The sequence below is a fragment of the Erpetoichthys calabaricus genome, chromosome 15 (assembly GCF_900747795.2).
Source record: "Erpetoichthys calabaricus chromosome 15, fErpCal1.3, whole genome shotgun sequence".
NCBI lineage: Eukaryota > Metazoa > Chordata > Cladistia > Polypteriformes > Polypteridae > Erpetoichthys > Erpetoichthys calabaricus.
This window is the reverse complement of record NC_041408.2, coordinates 72,796,473-72,820,521: the sequence shown is the minus strand read 5'-3', so window position 1 is coordinate 72,820,521 and position 24,049 is coordinate 72,796,473. Positions and strand designations below refer to the sequence as shown.

The window sequence follows — 24,049 nt, the reverse complement described above, 5'->3', positions numbered from 1 at the left end:
TCTATCTATCTATCTATCTATCTATCATATAGTGCCTCTCATATCTATCTATCTATCTATCTATCTATCTATCTATCTATCTATCTATCTATCATATAGTGCCTCTCATATCTATCTATCTATCTATCTATCTATCTATCATATAGTGCCTCTCATATCTATCTATCTATCATATAGTGCCTCTCATATCTATCTATCTATCTATCTATCTATCTATCTATCTATCATATAGTGCCTCTCATATCTATCTATCTATCTATCTATCTATCTATCTATCTATCTATCTATCTATCTATCTATCTATCTATCTATCATATAGTGCCTCTCATATCTATCTATCTATCTATCTATCTATCTATCTATCTATCTATCTATCTATCTATCTATCTATCTATCTATCTATCATATAGTGCCTCTCATATCTATCTATCTATCTATCTATCATATAGTGCCTCTCATATCTATCTATCTATCTATCTATCATATAGTGCCTCTCATATCTATCTATCTATCTATCTATCTATCTATCTATCTATCTATCTATCTATCTATCTATCTATCTATCTATCTATCTATCTATCTATCTATCTATCTATCTATCTATCTATCTATCTATCTATCTATCTATCTATCTATCTATCTATCTATCTATCTATCATATAGTGCCTCTCATATCTATCTATCTATCTATCTATCATATAGTGCCTCTCATATCTATCTATCTATCTATCTATCTATCTATCTATCTATCTATCTATCTATCTATCTATCTATCATATAGTGCCTCTCATATCTATCTATCTATCTATCTATCTATCATATAGTGCCTCTCATATCTATCTATCTATCTATCTATCTATCATATAGTGCCTCTCATATCTATCTATCATATAGTGCCTCTCATATCTATCTATCTATCTATCTATCTATCTATCTATCATATAGTGCCTCTCATATCTATCTATCTATCATATAGTGCCTCTCATATCTATCTATCTATCTATCTATCTATCTATCTATCTATCTATCTATCTATCTATCTATCTATCTATCATATAGTGCCTCTCATATCTATCTATCTATCTATCTATCTATCTATATCTATCTATCTATCATATAGTGCCTCTCATATCTATCTATCTATCTATCTATCTATCTATCTATCTATCTATCTATCATATAGTGCCTCTCATATCTATCTATCTATCTATCTATCTATCTATCTATCATATAGTGCCTCTCATATCTATCTATCTATCTATCTATCATATAGTGCCTCTCATATCTATCTATCTATCTATCTATCTAATAGTGCCTTCTCTATCTATCTATCTATCTATCTATCTATCTATCTATCTATCTATCTATCATATAGTGCCTCTCATATCTATCTATCTATCTATCTATCTATCTATCTATCTATCATATAGTGCCTCTCATATCTATCTATCTATCTATCTATCATATAGTGCCTCTCATATCTATCTATCTATCTATCTATCATATAGTGCCTCTCATATCTATCTATCTATCTATCTATCTATCATATAGTGCCTCTCATATCTATCTATCTATCTATCTATCTATCTATCTATCTATCTATCTATCTATCTATCTATCATATAGTGCCTCTCATATCTATCTATCTATCTATCTATCTATCTATCATATAGTGCCTCTCATATCTATCTATCTATCATATAGTGCCTCTCATATCTATCTATCTATCTATCTATCTATCTATCTATCATATAGTGCCTCTCATATCTATCTATCTATCTATCTATCTATCTATCTATCTATCTATCATATAGTGCCTCTCATATCTATCTATCTATCTATCTATCATATAGTGCCTCTCATATCTATCTATCTATCTATCTATCTATCATATAGTGCCTCTCATATCTATCTATCTATCTATCTATCTATCTATCTATCTCTATCTATCTATCATATAGTGCCTCTCATATCTATCTATCTATCTATCTATCTATCTATCTATCTATCTATCTATCTATCTATCATATAGTGCCTCTCATATCTATCTATCTATCTATCTATCATATAGTGCCTCTCATATCTATCTATCTATCTATCTATCTATCTATCTATCTATCATATAGTGCCTCTCATATCTATCTATCTATCTATCTATCTATCTATCTATCTATCTATCTATCTATCTATCTATCATATAGTGCCTCTCATATCTATCTATCTATCTATCTATCTATCATATAGTGCCTCTCATATCTATCTATCTATCTATCTATCTATCTATCTATCTATCATATAGTGCCTCTCATATCTATCTATCTATCTATCTATCTATCTATCTATCTATCTATCTATCTATCTATCTATCTATCTATCTATCTATCTATCTATCTATCTATCTATCTATCTATCTATCTATCTATCTATCTATCTATCTATCTATCTATCTATCTATCTATCTATCTATCTATCTATCTATCTATCTATCTATCTATCATATAGTGCCTCTCATATCTATCTATCTATCTATCTATCTATCATATAGTGCCTCTCATATCTATCTATCTATCTATCTATCTATCATATAGTGCCTCTCATATCTATCTATCTATCTATCTATCTATCATATAGTGCCTCTCATATCTATCTATCTATCTATCTATCTATCTATCTATCATATAGTGCCTCTCATATCTATCTATCTATCTATCTATCTATCTATCTATCATATAGTGCCTCTCATATCTATCTATCTATCTATCTATCTATCTATCTATCTATCTATCATATAGTGCCTCTCATATCTATCTATCTATCTATCTATCTATCTATCTATCTCTATCTATCTATCATATAGTGCCTCTCATATCTATCTATCTATCTATCTATCTATCTATCTATCTATCTATCTATCTATCTATCTATCATATAGTGCCTCTCATATCTATCTATCTATCTATCTATCATATAGTGCCTCTCATATCTATCTATCTATCTATCTATCTATCTATCTATCTATCATATAGTGCCTCTCATATCTATCTATCTATCTATCTATCTATCTATCATATAGTGCCTCTCATATCTATCTATCTATCTATCTATCTATCATATAGTGCCTCTCATATCTATCTATCTATCTATCTATCTATCTATCTATCTATCTATCTATCTATCTATCTATCTATCTATCTATCTATCTATCTATCATATAGTGCCTCTCATATCTATCTATCTATCTATCTATCATATAGTGCCTCTCATATCTATCTATCTATCTATCTATCATATAGTGCCTCTCATATCTATCTATCTATCTATCTATCTATCTATCTATCTATCTATCTATCTATCTATCTATCTATCTATCTATCATATAGTGCCTCTCATATCTATCTATCTATCTATCTATCTATCTATCTATCATATAGTGCCTCTCATATCTATCTATCTATCTATCTATCTATCTATCTATCATATAGTGCCTCTCATATCTATCTATCTATCTATCTATCTATCTATCTATCTATCTATCTATCTATCTATCTATCTATCATATAGTGCCTCTCATATCTATCTATCTATCTATCTATCTATCTATCATATAGTGCCTCTCATATCTATCTATCTATCTATCTATCTATCATATAGTGCCTCTCATATCTATCTATCTATCTATCTATCTATCTATCTATCTATCTATCTATCTATCTATCTATCATATAGTGCCTCTCATATCTATCTATCTATCTATCTATCTATCTATCTATCATATAGTGCCTCTCATATCTATCTATCTATCTATCTATCTATCTATCATATAGTGCCTCTCATATCTATCTATCTATCTATCTATCTATCATATAGTGCCTCTCATATCTATCTATCTATCTATCTATCTATCTATCTATCATATAGTGCCTCTCATATCTATCTATCTATCTATCTATCTATCTATCTATCTATCTATCTATCTATCTATCTATCTATCTATCATATAGTGCCTCTCATATCTATCTATCTATCTATCTATCTATCTATCATATAGTGCCTCTCATATCTATCTATCTATCTATCTATCTATCATATAGTGCCTCTCATATCTATCTATCTATCTATCTATCTATCTATCTCTATCTATCTATCATATAGTGCCTCTCATATCTATCTATCTATCTATCTATCTATCTATCTATCTCTATCTATCTATCATATAGTGCCTCTCATATCTATCTATCTATCTATCTATCTATCTATCTCTATCTATCTATCATATAGTGCCTCTCATATCTATCTATCTATCTATCTATCTATCTATCTATCTATCTATCTATCTATCTATCATATAGTGCCTCTCATATCTATCTATCTATCTATCTATCTATCATATAGTGCCTCTCATATCTATCTATCTATCTATCTATCTATCTATCTATCTATCTATCTATCTATCATATAGTGCCTCTCATATCTATCTATCTATCTATCTATCATATAGTGCCTCTCATATCTATCTATCTATCTATCTATCTATCTATCATATAGTGCCTCTCATATCTATCTATCTATCTATCTATCTATCTATCTATCTATCTCTATCTATCTATCTATCTATCTATCATATAGTGCCTCTCATATCTATCTATCTATCTATCTATCTATCTATCTATCTATCTATCTATCTATCTATCTATCTATCATATAGTGCCTCTCATATCTATCTATCTATCTATCTATCTATCTATCTATCTATCTATCTATCTATCTATCTATCTATCTATCTATCTATCTATCTATCTATCTATCTATCTATCTATCATATAGTGCCTCTCATATCTATCTATCTATCTATCTATCTATCTATCTATCTATCTATCTCTATCTATCTATCATATAGTGCCTCTCATATCTATCTATCTATCTATCTATCTATCTCTATCTATCTATCATATAGTGCCTCTCATATCTATCTATCTATCTATCTATCTATCTATCTATCTATCTATCTATCTATCTATCTATCTATCTATCTATCTATCTATCTATCTATCATATAGTGCCTCTCATATCTATCTATCTATCTATCTATCTATCATATAGTGCCTCTCATATCTATCTATCTATCTATCTATCTATCTATCTATCTATCTATCTATCTATCTATCATATAGTGCCTCTCCTATCTATCTATCTATCTATCTATCTATCTATCTATCTATCTATCTATCTATCTATCTATCTATCATATAGTGCCTCTCATATCTATCTATCTATCTATCTATCATATAGTGCCTCTCATATCTATCTATCTATCTATCTATCTATCTATCTATCTATCTATCATATAGTGCCTCTCATATCTATCTATCTATCTATCTATCTATCATATAGTGCCTCTCATATCTATCTATCTATCTATCTATCTATCTCTATCTATCATATAGTGCCTCTCATATCTATCTATCTATCTATCTATCTATCTATCTATCTATCTATCTATCTATCTATCTATCTATCTATCATATAGTGCCTCTCATATCTATCTATCTATCTATCTATCTATCTATCTATCTATCTATCTATCTATCTATCTATCTATCATATAGTGCCTCTCATATCTATCTATCTATCTATCTATCTATCATATAGTGCCTCTCATATCTATCTATCTATCTATCTATCTATCTATCTATCTATCTATCTATCATATAGTGCCTCTCATATCTATCTATCTATCTATCTATCTATCTATCTATCTATCTATCTATCTATCTATCTATCATATAGTGCCTCTCATATCTATCTATCTATCTATCTATCTATCTATCATATAGTGCCTCTCATATCTATCTATCTATCTATCTATCTATCTATCTATCTATCTATCTATCTATCTATCTATCTATCTATCTATCTATCTATCTATCTATCTATCTATCTATCTATCTATCATATAGTGCCTCTCATATCTATCTATCTATCTATCTATATATCTATCATATAGTGCCTCTCATATCTATCTATCTATCTATCTATCTATCATATAGTGCCTCTCATATCTATCTATCTATCATATAGTGCCTCTCATATCTATCTATCTATCTATCTATCTATCTATCTATCTATCTATCATATAGTGCCTCTCATATCTATCTATCTATCTATCTATCTATCTATCTATCTATCTATCTATCTATCTATCTATCTATCTATCTATCTATCTATCATATAGTGCCTCTCATATCTATCTATCTATCTATCTATCTATCTATCTATCTATCTATCTCTATCTATCTATCATATAGTGCCTCTCATATCTATCTATCTATCTATCTATCTATCTATCTATCTATCTATCATATAGTGCCTCTCATATCTATCTATCTATCTATCTATCTATCTATCTATCTATCTATCATATAGTGCCTCTCATATCTATCTATCTATCTATCTATCTATCTATCTATCTATCTATCTATCTATCTATCTATCTATCTATCATATAGTGCCTCTCATATCTATCTATCTATCTATCTATCATATAGTGCCTCTCATATCTATCTATCTATCTATCTATCTATCATATAGTGCCTCTCATATCTATCTATCTATCTATCTATCTATCTATCTATCTATCTATCTATCTATCTATCTATCTATCTATCTATCTATCATATAGTGCCTCTCATATCTATCTATCTATCTATCTATCTATCTATCTATCTATCTATCTATCATATAGTGCCTCTCATATCTATCTATCTATCTATCTATCTATCTAATAGTGCCTTCTCTATCTATCTATCTATCTATCTATCTATCTATCTATCTATCTATCTATCTATCTATCTATCTATCTATCTATCTATCTATCTATCTATCATATAGTGCCTCTCATATCTATCTATCTATCTATCTATCTATCTATCTATCTATCTATCTATCTATCTATCTATCTATCTATCTCTATCTATCTATCATATAGTGCCTCTCATATCTATCTATCTATCTATCTATCTATCTATCTATCTATCTATCTATCATATAGTGCCTCTCATATCTATCTATCTATCTATCTATCTATCTATCTATCTATCATATAGTGCCTCTCATATCTATCTATCTATCTATCTATCTATCTATCTATCTATCTATCTATCTATCTATCATATAGTGCCTCTCATATCTATCTATCTATCTATCTATCTATCTATCATATAGTGCCTCTCATATCTATCTATCTATCTATCTATCTATCTATCTATCTCTATCTATCTATCATATAGTGCCTCTCATATCTATCTATCTATCTATCTATCTATCTATCTATCTATCATATAGTGCCTCTCATATCTATCTATCTATCTATCTATCTATCTATCTATCTATCTATCTATCATATAGTGCCTCTCATATCTATCTATCTATCTATCTATCTATCATATAGTGCCTCTCATATCTATCTATCTATCTATCTATCTATCTATCTATCTATCTATCTATCTATCTATCTATCTATCATATAGTGCCTCTCATATCTATCTATCTATCTATCTATCTATCTATCTATCATATAGTGCCTCTCATATCTATCTATCTATCTATCTATCTATCTATCTATCTATCTATCTATCTATCTATCTATCTATCTATCTATCTATCTATCTATCTATCTATCTATCTATCTATCTATCTATCTATCTATCTATCTATCTATCTATCTATCATATAGTGCCTCTCATATCTATCTATCTATCTATCTATCATATAGTGCCTCTCATATCTATCTATCTATCTATCTATCATATAGTGCCTCTCATATCTATCTATCTATCTATCTATCTATCTATCTATCTATCTATCTATCTATCTATCTATCATATAGTGCCTCTCATATCTATCTATCTATCTATCTATCTATCATATAGTGCCTCTCATATCTATCTATCTATCTATCTATCTATCTATCTCTATCTATCTATCATATAGTGCCTCTCATATCTATCTATCTATCTATCTATCTATCTATCTATCTATCATATAGTGCCTCTCATATCTATCTATCTATCTATCTATCTATCTATCTATCTATCTATCATATAGTGCCTCTCATATCTATCTATCTATCTATCTATCTATCTATCTATCTATCATATAGTGCCTCTCATATCTATCTATCTATCTATCTATCTATCATATAGTGCCTCTCATATCTATCTATCTATCTATCTATCTATCTATCTATCTATCTATCTATCTATCTATCTATCATATAGTGCCTCTCATATCTATCTATCTATCTATCTATCTATCTATCTATCTATCATATAGTGCCTCTCATATCTATCTATCTATCTATCTATCTATCTATCTATCTATCTATCTATCTATCATATAGTGCCTCTCATATCTATCTATCTATCTATCTATCTATCTATCTATCATATAGTGCCTCTCATATCTATCTATCTATCTATCTATCTATCATATAGTGCCTCTCATATCTATCTATCTATCTATCTATCTATCTATCTATCTATCTATCTATCTATCATATAGTGCCTCTCATATCTATCTATCTATCTATCTATCATATAGTGCCTCTCATATCTATCTATCTATCTATCTATCATATAGTGCCTCTCATATCTATCTATCTATCTATCTATCTATCTATCTATCTATCTATCTATCTATCATATAGTGCCTCTCATATCTATCTATCTATCTATCTATCTATCTATCTATCTATCATATAGTGCCTCTCATATCTATCTATCTATCTATCTATCTATCTATCTATCTATCTATCTATCTATCTATCTATCTATCTATCTATCTATCTATCTATCTATCTATCTATCTATCTATCTATCTATCTATCTATCTATCTATCTATCTATCTATCTATCTATCTATCTATCTATCTATCTATCTATCTATCTATCTATCTATCTATCTATCTATCTATCTATCTATCTATCTATCTATCTATCTATCTATCTATCTATCTATCTATCTATCTATCTATCTATCTATCTATCTATCTATCTATCTATCTATCTATCTATCTATCTATCTATCTATCTATCTATCTATCTATCTATCTATCTATCTATCTATCTATCTATCTATCTATCTATCTATCTATCTATCTATCATATAGTGCCTCTCATATCTATCTATCTATCTATCTATCTATCATATAGTGCCTCTCATATCTATCTATCTATCTATCTATCTATCTATCTATCTCTATCTATCTATCATATAGTGCCTCTCATATCTATCTATCTATCTATCTATCTATCTATCTATCTATCTATCTATCTATCTATCTATCTATCTATCTATCTATCTATCTATCTATCTATCTATCTATCATATAGCACCTTTTATATCTATCTATCTATCTATCTATCTATCTATCTATCTATCTATCTATCTATCTATCTATCTATCTATCTTATCATATAGTGCCTCTCATATCTATCTATCTATCTATATCTATCTATCTATCAGTGCCTTCTCCATCCATCCATCCTCCGTTGGGCCCTTAACATGAAAGTGCTGTGCAATGGCTGAACTTGCACTGTGCCCTCCAAAGGTCATGCAAAAAGACAATTTCACCTCGGGGATTAATAAAATATATTGAATCAAAAATGAAAAAAAAAATGTGAATTGGTCCTCTTGACGTTGACACGGATAGTGAAACTGATGCATATGATACTGTATGACTGAACTGCTGCGATATGCCTGGTGACTTCAGTTGCGTAAAGCTTCACCATGGTGCAAAAAGGTGCGTGGCTAAAAGACAAAATTACTTTGATCAAGTAAAAAGACAAGAAAGATGCTAACCCCCAATGTACTGTTCACAATGCAGTAACTGTAAATGTTCTTGTCAGGGGAACTGTGGGAGTCGCTAAGCCTTGTGCTGTAGAAGCTTACAATAACACAAGGGTGCATTGATCATGAGGTTCAGGCCCTAACATTCTACCCTCGCATGCTCAAGAAACAGAAGAATATTATATGAAAAGGGCACAGAGAAATGTGCTTCTAATGTCGCAGTTACAACATGAGACTGTTTGGTGGCTGTTTCAAAACACGTCACTCAGGAGTTAGTCTCGTCCATTACGGGAGATGGACGTCTGAAGCAGAACTCCATTAGCAGCAATGTTATTTTTTTTTTCCTCTTTTTTTTTTTTTTTTTTTTTTTATCATCGCAAGGTATCCTGTATTTACCCAACACGAGGAGGTTCTATTACAGTATATGCAAGCATATATAAACATGAGCAGCAGGAAAGGGGCTCGGAAAGAAATGGAAAAGGAAGCTAAAGCTTCATCCAAGCCTAGACAGGCATCAAGTCCAAACTCAAGGTAGGCCTTTCAGAGACTGACCTGAAACAGATAGGCGAAAGCACCGATTTCCCAGGGCCTAGTGCTGCTGCATCATCGTCTCCAGCCGAGAGTGAAAGTGGAGCGAATATGCAGGTGATTCAAGTCACGATAGCTCGTCGATTTCCAGAAGATTCATTGAAACTGAAAATGGCCTTGCCTTCTGCATTGTCATGTACTCCTCTCGAGCTGGGAGCATCTGTTTTAACTGGGCTTGCCACTTCACCTGCGGAGCACAAAGACTGAAACGATCTGTCTGAGCTGAAGGTAATGATTGCCGCAATGGCAACCTACATAAAGGAGCTCAAGAAAGATATAAAGAAAGAAATAAATGATATGAAGAAGGAAATAAATGATATAAGGAAAAGTGATATAAAAAAACACGTCACTTGAAGAACGTGTACTAAATCTGCATCAGTACAGCAGTGGACACTCGACTTACCTTTCCTACTATATGTGACATTTTGGTATATATATGTTTCTATAGCATATAACATTTTTTATTGTTGAAAAAAATTCAAAATTTTTTTTACTTATTTTTCTAAGGGTAAAAAATGCTAAGGTGGCTACGTGAGCAAACACCACAGAAAATGCAAATTTGAAAGAAAGTGACATAGTTAAGAATCTAATGATATGGTAAAACATACAAAATCATGTAAATGTAACTCTAATTCACTTTTCTAAATGCAAAATAAGAAATCAAAAGAATGGCTAATTAAACAGTGAGGTCAGTCAAAAAAAACCTGCAGCCACGGGGGTACCCAGACCTGAACTTGACACCCACTGGTGTAAGTGATACAGTCATTTTACTGCTTAGCGAAAACTAAGAAAAAAGAGATTATTAAAAAGTATGTTTGCTTATTTGTGTTAGTAAATAAACACGCAGCAATGCTTTTTGGTTTACAACATGAGAAGCCGTAGTGCATTGAGGTTTAAGTGTCTTCTGCAATCTGGCCTGGTGTGAGTATTTGTCGATGTCTATGAGTGTACTCAATGACAGACTGTCATGTCATCCCAGGTTGGTTCCATCTGTTGCCGCCTGCATGGGCTGCATTTTCCTGTGACCCCAAACTGGAAATAATGGGTTCAAAAAATGGATGACCATAATATTTCATAAAATGAGATTCTGTGGTGATCAGATGTTCCTTGTCTACCTGACCATAGAAACTCGGAAGCCTACTGAGGCACAGCAGCTTCAGTCCTAATTGTTGAGTTTTTAAAAAGTATATTCAATTGTGAAATGCCTTTTAACTTACGCAGCACCCACCCAACATGCTACTCGTGTGTTGAAGACTTAATAATAGTGTTCATGTCTTTATTATCAAGCTGTGGTCTCTTTAAATGCAAATGTTAAATATCTGCTTTATCAGATTACTAAATGACTGTATTTAAGTTGCCACAATTACAGTGTATTTTTATGTTTACATCCTCTAAGTCCCTGGAATAAACATTTCATTAACTGAAACCAGCCTTAAACATATTCAGTGGCTGGTGGCAGCGTGCCATGACCCTGTACTTTGTCAGAGCTGATGGTGTCTGGAAGTCAGAATCCCACCAGGAAGGGGGTGACCTGTTAGAAGGAGGATGTCAGGGATGAGGCCAACACCAGAGTACCCCTTATATGTAGAGGCACCAGAGTAGGAAACGTAGAGTGGCAGCCTGGATGGAAATATTCTTTGCCCCCCCCCATAATACAAGAAGCAAGGTATCCCTAAATATCAGTCATATGAGAGAGAAGAGGGAGTTGTGGAGGGTTGGCAAATGGCTACAAGACCCCCTGGTTGATAGATGGATCTGTAATGTCCCCAGATAGCAAAGATGTATCCAGGATGCCCACTTAAGAGCAAGACAAGGACTGTTTGTCTCACCTTGCTTTAAGAGGGAGGTACATGGTGGACTTCTATAAGGTCTACACAGGACACAGGGCTGCTATGGGGAATCCTAGCTGGTCTCTGTAGCCAAAGATGGGTCTTCCTTGACCTGAAAATAATCCCAGTATGGAGTTCAAAGCTTGCCTTGTGATAGAGAACCAACTGAGCTGTGATGTGGGAGCAGGCTCACAGGTAATAATAGGAGACCCGAAGTCAAAAGACAGTTAATAATTGAGAAGATGCGAGCCATCCCACCACCTAGGAAGGGGCAGCCACCTGTGATACAAAGCACAGAAAGCAGCAGTATTTACAGTATCTTTGTTCTATTCTTTGTATTTTGTGATCCCCTTCTGTTTTACCCTCCATTGTTCGTTTTAGTCTTTTCTTCCATCAGTCTGGCAGTATTTTGTGTAGCATCTTTCAGGAGTGGTTGCTCCATCACATTTACCTGTCAGATTCAATAGTAACTGTTGAGTTTTTCTTTGTGTACAGAGAGTCCCTGCCTGATGCCACATTCTCCCTCACAGTACCCCGGACGTGCCCACTTGCACAGTGTGTGCACAAGTTTGGACATTCTGGTCAAATTACATGCTTTGTTGAAGTTAACACAACCTTTACAGAAAAAAAAACAAAACCTGAATCTGTTTACTATTTACTTGCTAAATTTTACAGATTATATGTAAACATAAAATGCATCTGTAAAAGTTTGGGCACCCTTCCAGTTAAAAGACATGATACATGTTTAAATATGTTTGATATGCTGTGTGAAGGTGAGGATTGTGGAGAGAGATGTGCTGCTTAGATTAAATAGGCTGAAATGTAACAAATCACCAGGACCAGGTAACAGTTATCCTCGAGAGGTTAAAGAGGTTAGCGAGTGCAGATAGAAACCCTTCGCACATATCTTTGGGAATTCTCTGTGCACTATGAAAATTGCTGAGGACTGGAAAATAGCAAATATTACTCCGCTATGTGAAAATGGTGATCAGGCTGATCCAAGCAACTGTATGCCAATAAGCTTTACATGCATTCCAGGTAAATTAATGGAAGGAATTATTAAGCAGAAGATTGAACAAAACGTGAAAACAACAGACTGACATGTTTCTTGATAAAACTGCTTCATATTGGCCATTTTTGAATCCAGAACTGAACTTTAGGAATGCCAGTACTTGTAACCCAAGTGATCAGAATATCAGGTTTCAGCTATACTAATGCAATTACAAAGGTTCCTGTAATTACCCATCAGCATTTAAACATTACTAATTAAGGATAAGCTAAGGAAGGGGGTTTAGCACTAGGACACTGAAGGAATGGCTGCTGATTGCAGCCATTTGTGAGCAACAAATTAAAAGTTGGTCATTCCAAGGAGTAATAGCCAATATAAACACTAATAATTTCTTGGCTATAATTTTAAAATCAATTTAAAGGGATATTGATTAAAACGGTGCCAATTTCTATAAGAAACACGAACATTTCTGAGTGACCTCAAAGCTTTTGATTAGTAGTATGTATTGGAGGTGAAAGTCTTATAATTGTACTTTGGTGTTGCTTCTTTTTGTTATAAAAATACTATTAATGGAGCATAAGGCCTCTGTGGTGATTTTGCTCTCTGTATATGTAAATAAATAGAGTGTATGGATTAATGGCTGGTCCCCCCAAGTGATTACAAGTTGATGTCAAAACCATAAGTCAAGAAGATCAATTGTTGGGACCAAAATGTTAATTCAACTTCAGAAATCGAGCACAAGAGCAAAATTTTGTTAATTGGGAGATCAATAGCAAAATATATTTTTCAAGAAAACACAAAGTTTTTAAGCACAAACTCTTATACATCGTAAATGCATGGGCTGACATTTACACCATCGCTGAGATGACGTCAAAGGCATTGTGCATTCTGTGGTATTCTGGGTAATATCACTATGGACATTGCTGTAAAGAGTTAGGTCTAACTGCAGCCAGCAGTACCTAAGACCACAGGTCACGTAATGCCTACAACATCGGTCACAAAATGCCCTTTGAGTCAGATAACCCTCGCACAACCCTAATCTTAACCGTAGTATAACCAGGCATGCAATGGCCAATTTGTGACCAACATTGTGAGTGTTTCATGATGTTTAGGGGCATTACATGACTGACTTCATAGGTATTGTGGGCTGTAATTACACTCTGTTGTAAAGAAATGGCGGCACCCTAATAAAAACAAGATGGCATTGTGGAAAACACTAAAAATGTAACTTTGCCAATATACTTTACATGCAAAAATTAATCTAAATTCAAAATCCTTGAGTCCCAAAACCCCTCATTTGATGCATAGTATGCACAGTATGTGCAGGTGCAGGTTTTTGTTCCAACCCAGTTCCTTAACGAGAACTCAATTATTGCTGATGAAGCACATATTGCTTAAGTGACATTTTAATGCTTCATTTTAGTGGTCTCGCTTGTTAAGGTTCTCCAACCTTAATTGCTTATTTCAATCTTAAACTGCTGCATTCAGTGTTTTAATTGCTCCTTATTAGCAATAAGATGTAAAAGACAAAGCAGCCAGCAGTTCTCCAGCTAGCTTTTTTCCAATTACATCTGTGTGTGTTCATCATGCACGGTTTGATTTAATAAAACACTTAATAGAAAAATGTGACAGACTGAAAATTATCAGTTTTAGGCTTCAAATCATTTGGATGATATCCTTGGAAAGGAAAAAAATCTCCGATATAAAAGCCTTACATTGCACAGACTAACAAGCCATAAAATTAAATAAGGTCTGAGATTGGCAATGTTTGGTTTCTAATTAAGCAATTGGGTTGAATGAAAACCTGTAGCCACTGCGGCTCACCAGGACCGACATTGCCTACCCCTGTTTTGCATCTTATTGCTAATAAGGAGCAATTAAAACACTGAATGCAGCAGTTTAAGATTGAAATAAGCGATTAAGGTTGGAGAACCTTAACAAGCGAGACCACTAAAATGAAGCATTAAAATGTCACTTAAGCAAAATGTGCTTCATCAGCAATAATTGAGTTCTCGTTAAGGAACTGGGTTGGAACAAAAACCTGCACATACTGTGGCACTCCAGGACCGACGTTGCCTACCCCTGGCCTAGGAGAGAATGGTAGCCAGCCAAACCGAGACTCAGTTTTTAAATATTAAAGCTAAGAAGAGAAAGCAATTTATTTATAACATGACAAAAAATGAAAGCATACAAGACAATCAACCAAAACACAGACTTTGCACTTCAGATCAGTATATGAAGGTTTGATTCCTCCATTGACACAGTTGGGATGTATGAATGAAGATTTACTCAACCTTGTGGATGAACTGTGCATTTTGAGGTAGCCCTGCTCAGACTGTGAGACTTTGTTCAGCTCTTCTTAGTGCGGTCCTGAGTTTGATGTATGTGTGTCCTGTTCCATGTAAGGGGGCCTTGGCTTTATCTGACATGTAGCTGAACCCTTCAGGTTACCTTATATTAAATCTAAAACACAATTTGACCATCAATCTGCATTTTTAGTATCTACACATTTATGTGAACTGTAGTCCGTAGTTTTTGTTATGATGGAGATTAATATTTAATATGTTGATAATTGTTTGTACATTGACTTTTAAGAATTAACAGTAACTTAAAGAAAAAAAATCAGCTTTTTTAAGCAAGCCATTGCTTAATGGCTGCATTAACATTCTATTAATGCTAAGACCCCCCCTCCCCCCAGAAAAGGACATGGGGGCAGGTGTGAAAAGGAACACCGAGTGCTATTTGGGCTTAACACTGTACATGTGAACAAAACAGCTTAACCGAAAGACACTCACTCGGCCATAACCGTATTTACGTAGAATTCCGCGCTCGAGAGACACTTGAGGTAAACACCAAGGAGGTTGAAGGAGCCCCTTCTGTCCATGAGTCAGAACAAGACCTGGTGAGATAATAATAATAATGATAAATACTGCTATTTACATAGCATTTCAGTCTTCTTGATGAAAGATAAACTGGAAAGCATCTGCATAGGTACAGTGGAAACAAAAAAGATGTCCCAGCTGCGCCTGGAGCCACAACTTCAAATAATGGAACGAGCCGCTCCCACACCACCTCATCCTGGCATGGGCAATGTGTGCTCCAAAGATTAGAACTTTTTGCACAATAATTGAGATATATATAAATATATATATATATATAAACAGTACTGTGCAAAAGTTTTAGGCAGGTGTGAAAAAATGCTGTAAACAAAGAATGCTTTCAAAAATGGAAGTGTTAATCATTTATTTTCAATAAAAGAAATTAGACAAAAACACTACTTTCATATCAAAATCTGTAAAGGAGACTCAACACTTACCCCAGTGGTCTCTACCATTCCAAAGTGGGCAACCAGAAAACAAGTTTGAGATCCTGGATGAGCCTTTTCCAGAAACTCACAAAAGGAATCCTGTTTTGTTTTCCTAGGAATGTCTCCCAGCCAGGCAGCTGACACAGCACTGGAATACATGAAAACACGGGTGAAAGGCAAAGGGGGCATCATAGTGATAAGCAAATCTGGAGAATGGGCAGCAAAATTTACCAACAGGCGAATGGCGTGGGCCACGGTGAAGGATGGCATTTTACACTATGGATCTCAGCATGGAGAACACAACACCAGGCCTTTAGCAAATACTGCAGGACACTCGTGAGGTAATGGGTTACTTTATTTTAACCTCTTTATTTTTTTATTTTAATGTAGTTGAGTGTATGCTGCTCTACCTGTTGGTGGAACTGAATGCCAAAATTAAAGAAAGGAAGATAACTGAAGATTATGTATTCAAATTGTTCTCATATTACATTGGCACACCTTTTTCTAATTGCAAGTCATCTTATTGTAATACTGTATGTTAAGTAAATTAAAAACAAAGTATTTATTTTACTGTATTGCTGTTTTTGTGTACATCTAACTGCTGTTGATATGTGTAGGTTTCTGTAAACATCTGCAGCTTCCACTTAGGATCAGTAAAGCTATCTGTGTGCTTGTGTCTCTCGCAAGTTAGCGCTTGATGTAGCAGGCCATCATTCAAGTGACACAGCTGCCTTTTTGAGCGTCATTACTATATGGAATCCATTAATTAAGTGATGCGGTGAAATGACCATGATTTGACTGACAGTGGGACCTAATGGCTCAGGAGACTGATCTAACAATAAAAACGGATGACTGCAGGCAATTTGCTGCTTGCTTCAGCCATATAATGTACTCCACCAAAAATTGTTTTATATGTTACTTACCTCATGTAGTTTGTAGTGATGGCCGAGAAGAATTTTTAATGTCATGTTTTCATGCAGAATAGATGTAATAAAGGTTTTAGGCTTTCTTACATTTCATTAATACCAAAATTGATAAAATCTATCACAGTTTAACCTCCACACCACAGTCACTCAGTCATTCTGATCTGCCATCTCCATCATCAAGACTCGCTTGTTTCTCGCCTGTTGACTCTCTTGCCATCTCTGAACTCATTAATAAGTCTAATGCTTCCTCCTCCTCCTCCTGTCTGCTTGATCCTGCCCCCACTTCTCTGCTTAAGATATGCACATCCATAATTAGTATTCCTATTGCCTCATTGGTAAATGCATGTTTCATTTCAGGTTCTGTCCCTACTGCCCTCAAAACTGCTGCAGTTACCCCAATCCTTAAAAAACCTGACCTGGATCCTTCCTTTCTCTCCAGTTACAGGCCTATCTCTTCTTCTTCTTTCGGCTGCTCCTGTTAGTGGTTGCCACAGCGGGTCATCTTCTTCCATATCTTTCTGTCCTCTGCATCTTGTTCTGTTATACCCATCACCTGCATGTCCTCTCTCACCACATCTATAAACCTTTGCTTAGGCCTTCCTCTTTTCCTCTTTCCTGGCAGTTCTATCCTTAGCATCCTTCTCCCAATATACCCAGCATCTCTCCTCTGCATTTGTCCAAACCAATGCAATCTCGCCTCTCTGACTTTGTCTCCCAACCTCCAACTTGAGCAGACCCTCTAATGTCCTCCTTTCTAATCCTATCCATCCTCGTCACCCCCAGTGCAGATCTTAGATCTTTAACTCTGCTACCTCCAGCTCTGTCTCCTACTTTCTGGTCAGTGCCACCGTCTCCAACCCATATAACATAGCTGGTCTCACTACCGTTACAGGCCTATCTCTAATCTCCCTTTTTGGCTAAGGTGATGGAACACGTGGTTGCTACACAAATCCATGCTTTTCTTCTAGATAATACACTCTATGAGCCTTTTCAGTCTGGCTTTCGTACACAGCACAGCACTGAGACAGCTCTTCTCCATGTGGTCAATGATATTCTCCTGTCTGCAGATTGCGGTTCCCTTAATATTCTCCTTCTTCTTGACTTAAGTGCAGCATTTGACACTGTTAACCATGAAATCCTCCTGTCACGTCTCTCTGCTGTAGGCATCTCTGGCTTAGCCCTTCAATGGCTCACATCATATCTTTCTAATAGGCAACAGTTTGTCACACTCGGCTGATATAAATCCTCCACCTCACCTGTGTTGCATGGTGTCCCTCAGGGTTCAGTCCTTGGGCCATTACTTTTTCTACTTTCTATCCTTCCTTTGGGTCAGATTATTCGCAGACATGGCCTTAACTTTCACTGTTATGCAGACGATATACAGTTATATCTTAGTGCAGACTCCCCTACAGATTCACTTCCCAGCACACTCACGGAATGCATCACTGATCTTAAGCTATGGATGGAAAATAACTTTCTCAAACTTAATGCCAATAAAACTGAAGTGTTACTGGTACGTCCAAAATCCCAACTTTTTAAGGCATCCAAGTTCTCTGTTTTTGTTGATGGTACACTCGTCAAACCTGCTCCTGTTGTCAGAAATCTTGGTGTTTTGTTTGATTCATCACTTAACTTTGAGCTACACATTAGGTCTCTTTCCAAAATTTAATTTTATCATCTCTGTAACATTGCCCGCCTCCGTCCATTTCTGTCCTTATCTGATGCTCAAACTCTGGTTCATTGTTTCATATTGTCTCGTATTGATTACTGTAATTCCCTCTTCATTGGCCTCCCTGCAAAATCTATACAGAAACTACAGTATATTCAGAACGCCGCAGCTAGAGTCCTCACCCACACACAGCATTTTGCTCACATCTCCCCTGTTCTCTTCCAGCTTCACTGTTTACCCGTTCCATCAAGTATGAAATTCAAGATTCTGCTTCTCACCTTCAAAGCCCTACATAACCTTGCCTCCCTCTGCCTCATTCAGCTACTAGCTCCTTACACTCCTTGTTGCTCTCTCAGGTCCTCGAGCAGTCATCTCCTTACTGTCCCACGCACCAGACTCTCCACCCTGGGAGCAGGTCCTTCAGTGCTATAGCCCCTCAACTCTGGAACTCTCTTCCTCAGTCTCTTTGAGATTACTCCTGTTTCTGCACTTTTAAATCTCAACTGAAAACTTTCCTCTTCTACAAACTTTTGTCATATGTGAAATTTTTTAAAGCGACCTTGGGTTTGTGAAAAGCGCAATAAATGTAACATTATTATTATTATTGTAGAACAGCAGGGACTCATTTTCCAGAAGACCCCTTAAATGAATAAGACGGCTTCTGCAGGTTCACCTTTGAATACTGAATTCTGAAGGGCCGTGTGCATTTAAGGGTTGCACATTGAGAAAACGGTTTATGTGACAGCCAGGTTTCAATCAAGCTTGGACATCCTCTTTATTACATTATATTGGTCCCACATTTCTTGAGACTGTGGGTTCTGATCTGGGCACCTGAGTGAAGCAGGGTGGTCAAATATGGCCGAGAAAGATTTTAGTCTTATTTAGTGTCAGTGAGCTTTGTCACCTGATATTTAATTAAAGTTCTAATTAAATGCACAGTATTCTGTACAACTATAATATAAGTCAAAGAAATGTAACAAGAACACAAAGCATAAAGAGTTCCTTCAATCCCATTTTTACCTGAGATCAATGTGTAAGTTTTAAGGTACAATCTGATGCAGGTGTTTTTTAAACATTTTATTCCAACTTTCTTACTGAAATGCGCTGCAATTTATGAGTTTTCAGGACCCGTCTTCATATCCCTTTTATCCATACATTCCTGCCATACTTTTCGTGAGCTGGCCTAATGTAATTTTAGGGACATTGGGAGTCACAGGATCTCCCAGGTCAGCATGTCACAAGGCCAAACCACCCTATTAACCTGTGGATTGTGAGGAACTTGAGCACAAGTCACCTCTGAGCAGTATGGTAATTCCATTTCAGGTTCACACTTATTGCCACAAACGTGGCACAATCCACAGAGCTAAAACTATTAGTTTATTAGTAAAATCCTTATGCATACCTAATAGCCAGATGTCAAAGTCCCATTACGTTTGGAGTTACAAATGGAGTTTGCTGCAGGTAATTCTGTTAAAGTGATTGATGCAGAACTGAGGAAGCTGCGGTATGAATGGTGTACTTTCACCACTAGAGGGCATGTGCAAGCTTTTAAATTACCAGCCTGACTGAGTGAACTGAATAAAAGCAGGCAAAAGCCAAAGACACTCGGGCTGGGAGAAAAACAGGCAGTGCATCAAAACTGGAACAGTCCTCACCTCACAAGATACCACGTAAGACGACAGACAGCACAGTTCATTTTCAAACCTCAACTGAAAGAGAGTTAGAAAGTTGGGCTTCTGTTGATCACTTCTCTCAAGAGAGTACAAGTTACAATTGTATCAATAGGCAAATGGCAGAGTGTGAACGGAAGGGGACATGCAAACCTGACCCAGGAGGTGCTTTTGAGCCTACGGTGAGAATGTGATGCTGTAAATTAACAAGAATGATATGAGCATGACATGTAAGGATGGCTTTTCTACTTTTTTTTTTTTTCTCTTTCCAGATCCCAAGTTTTGCTTGTGCCTGTAGTCGTCTTAAAAATGAAGATTATGAAGACTGCCTGACTGCACTGTTAATGCCTTTAATATGCTGCTCCAATCCATCGTATTTCATCAGTTATGTTCACGTTTAATAATAATCATCGCAAATTTCTCTAATTTCACCATTTGTGAGTTCAGTAATTGATTTTTGGAGCCAGATGTAGGTAATAAACACTTTATAAAATGCAAATCTTTATTTAAATGTATAATTAATGTTATAATTTTGAGAAAAAATGCAGCACAACTGCTGCTACTTGTGGTTGTTTCAAGCCAGTGAGGGTCACACCGTGCACCACTGTAACTTCATTAACTGGATGAATTTTGAGGGTCTCTGGGGAATTAAGGAATTTTAAAGAAATTACTGCGACTGATAACTGGTGAGAAAACAAATGTGCAGTGCAGTCACAACTTGATTATAAAATATGGGAAACAGGTGAAGATACTAGAGAACATTTCCTACCAATCATTACTCCTGTTTAATCAATGTTTATTTATTTATTTTTTTAACTGTTGCAAGCAACTTAATGATTGTTTAATCTTGTTTTTCTTTCGGCTGCTCCTGTTTCAAGTCGTCACAGCGGATCATCTGTTTCCATATCTTCCTGTCCTCTGCATCTTGCTCTGTCACACGTACTACCTGAATCTGAATGTCCTCTCTCACCACATCCATAAACCTCCTCTTAGGCCTTCCTCTTTTCCTCTTGCCATTATCGCCCTAACCTGCTGCTCACCTTTCCCAGCTCGGTCCCTCTGTCTAGCTAATCGGTACAGGTCCTTTTATCCCTCTTTAGTGTCCAACCTCTCATACGACTCATCATACGCCTTTTCTTTAGCCTTCGCCACCTCTCTCTTCACCTTACGCCTTATATCCTTGTACTCTTCATTTCTGTGATTATCTCACTTCTTTGCCACACTCTTTCTCTGTATACTTTGCTGTACTTCCCCATTCCCACACCAGGTTTCTTTGTCCTTCTTCGTCTGTCCAAATGTCATACCAAGCACCCTTCTAACTATCTCCCTTACCACTTCTGCTGTAATTGCCCAGCTATCTGGTAATTCTTCACTGCCACCTAGTGCCTGTTTTACCTCCTCCCTAAACTCCACCTTAACAGTCTTCCCTTTTCAGCTTCCACAATTTGATCCAGCATCATTCTACAGACCACCATCCTATGCTGCCTAATTGCATTCTCCAATCTCCTTTAGACTGATGCTCATGCATATGATAAAATCTACCTGTGTGCATCTTCCTCCATTCTTGCATGTCACCTTGTGTTCCTCAATCTTCTTAAAATATGTTTTCACCACAGCCATGTCCATCCTTTTCGCAAAATCCACTACCATCTGACCGTCTTCATTCCACTCCTTGACATCATGCCTTCCCATCACCTCCTCATCCCCTCCATTCACCACCAAGCCCATTGAAATCCGCTCTAGTCACCATTCTCTCTCTCCCTTGGGTACACTCTCCATCACTTCATCCAACTCACTCCAGAAATATTCTTTCATCCATCACACACCCAAGTTGCCGGGTGTATGCACTAATAACATTCATCATCACACATTCAGATTCCAACTTCATAATCGACAATCATTCCACAACCAAAACACTCCTGACATACTGTTCCTTCAGGATAAGCCCTGTCCCATTTCTCCTCCCATCCACACTATGGTAGAACAATTTGAACCCACCTCCGATACACTTGGCCTTACTCCCCCTCCATCCTGGTCTGTTGTACACACAATATATCAACCTTCCTTTTCGCCATCATATCGGCGAACTCTCTCCCCTTACTAGTCATACTTCCAACATTGAAAGTTTCTACCCTCACTTCCACTCTCTTAACCTTCCTGCTGACTCCTTTTGGGAGGCACCCCCCTCTTCTCCATTCGGCCAATAGTAGCCAAATTTCCCTCCGCACCCTGTTGGCTAACAGTACTGGTGGAGTCCGTTGTTAATGTGGACCTCGACCGATCTGGTATGGAAATCTGTATTGTTGTCCGCATATAGATCTGGCAAATTTTACACTGGATGCCTTTCTAGATGTAACCCTCCCCATTTATCTTAATGATTACGTTTAATAAATTTCTGAAAATTGAGCCTGGTTGGAGTAAAGCTGTAAAACATGGAAAAGAGGTTCATCTGTCTCATTAAGTAAACATGATTTTTTAATTGCATAATGATGGATTCATTTTTTTAATCAGTTGTATCGATTTTTTTGAAATTCGTTTGGTACACCTGTTGTGGATTTGGTGTTAAATATACTTCTAAGAGTGTGATAGTTATTCATTTTGCTAATGCTTTTGTACACTTTACATTTAAAAAGAATTAAAGGCCCAGAAATCTCATGTAAAAGAGGAATCAGAGTGAGCAGGGGGTTGATGGGGGGGTACGTTAGTCGCTCTGGTAGAGCCATTTGGAATGTTCTTTATCAGTAGAATGTGGCACTTGTGTAACATGACAAGTCCTTTTAATCACATTCACTTTGGTCTTGTGCCCTTCCTGGCACACTCCCGTGGTGTGTTTGGCCAACAAACAATCAGTTGGCCTCCAGGTCAGAAATCCTGACAGGCTAATGGAATTAAAACTCCAGAGAGGACATGTGGAGACCTCATCCACCAGAATTCTGTCATGTGACCAGTGAGTCCACACACTTCAGGACACCCAGCATAAAGTAAGAGGAATCCGGAAAGCATTTCTTCATACACGGGTGTGTGGAAATCAGAAGCAAACTACCAAGTTACATAGTAGTGACAACTTGAAGAAGGCTGTAGATAGATGTGGTGGGGCACCTGAGCTGTTAGCTAGCCTGATGAGTTTGATGAACTGAATGGTCTCTTCTTGTTTGCAATTTGTCATGTTAGGGTCCTAGAGCAGTACAGGGCATTTTTTTAGTGT

General features: G+C 35.7%; 1 protein-coding gene across 2 annotated transcripts in view; it reads left to right on the top strand.

Annotated features, from left to right (window-relative positions):
• Nucleotides 1-23,290, top strand: part of asrgl1 (asparaginase and isoaspartyl peptidase 1) — a 142,095-nt gene extending 118,805 nt beyond the window's left edge. For both annotated transcript variants that reach the window (XM_028820431.2, XM_028820432.2), the window contains exon 9: nucleotides 21,117-23,290. The gene's annotated coding sequence lies outside the window, so the exon portion shown is untranslated. The remainder of the gene's footprint in view (nucleotides 1-21,116) is intronic.
• Nucleotides 23,291-24,049: the final 759 nt, after the last annotated feature.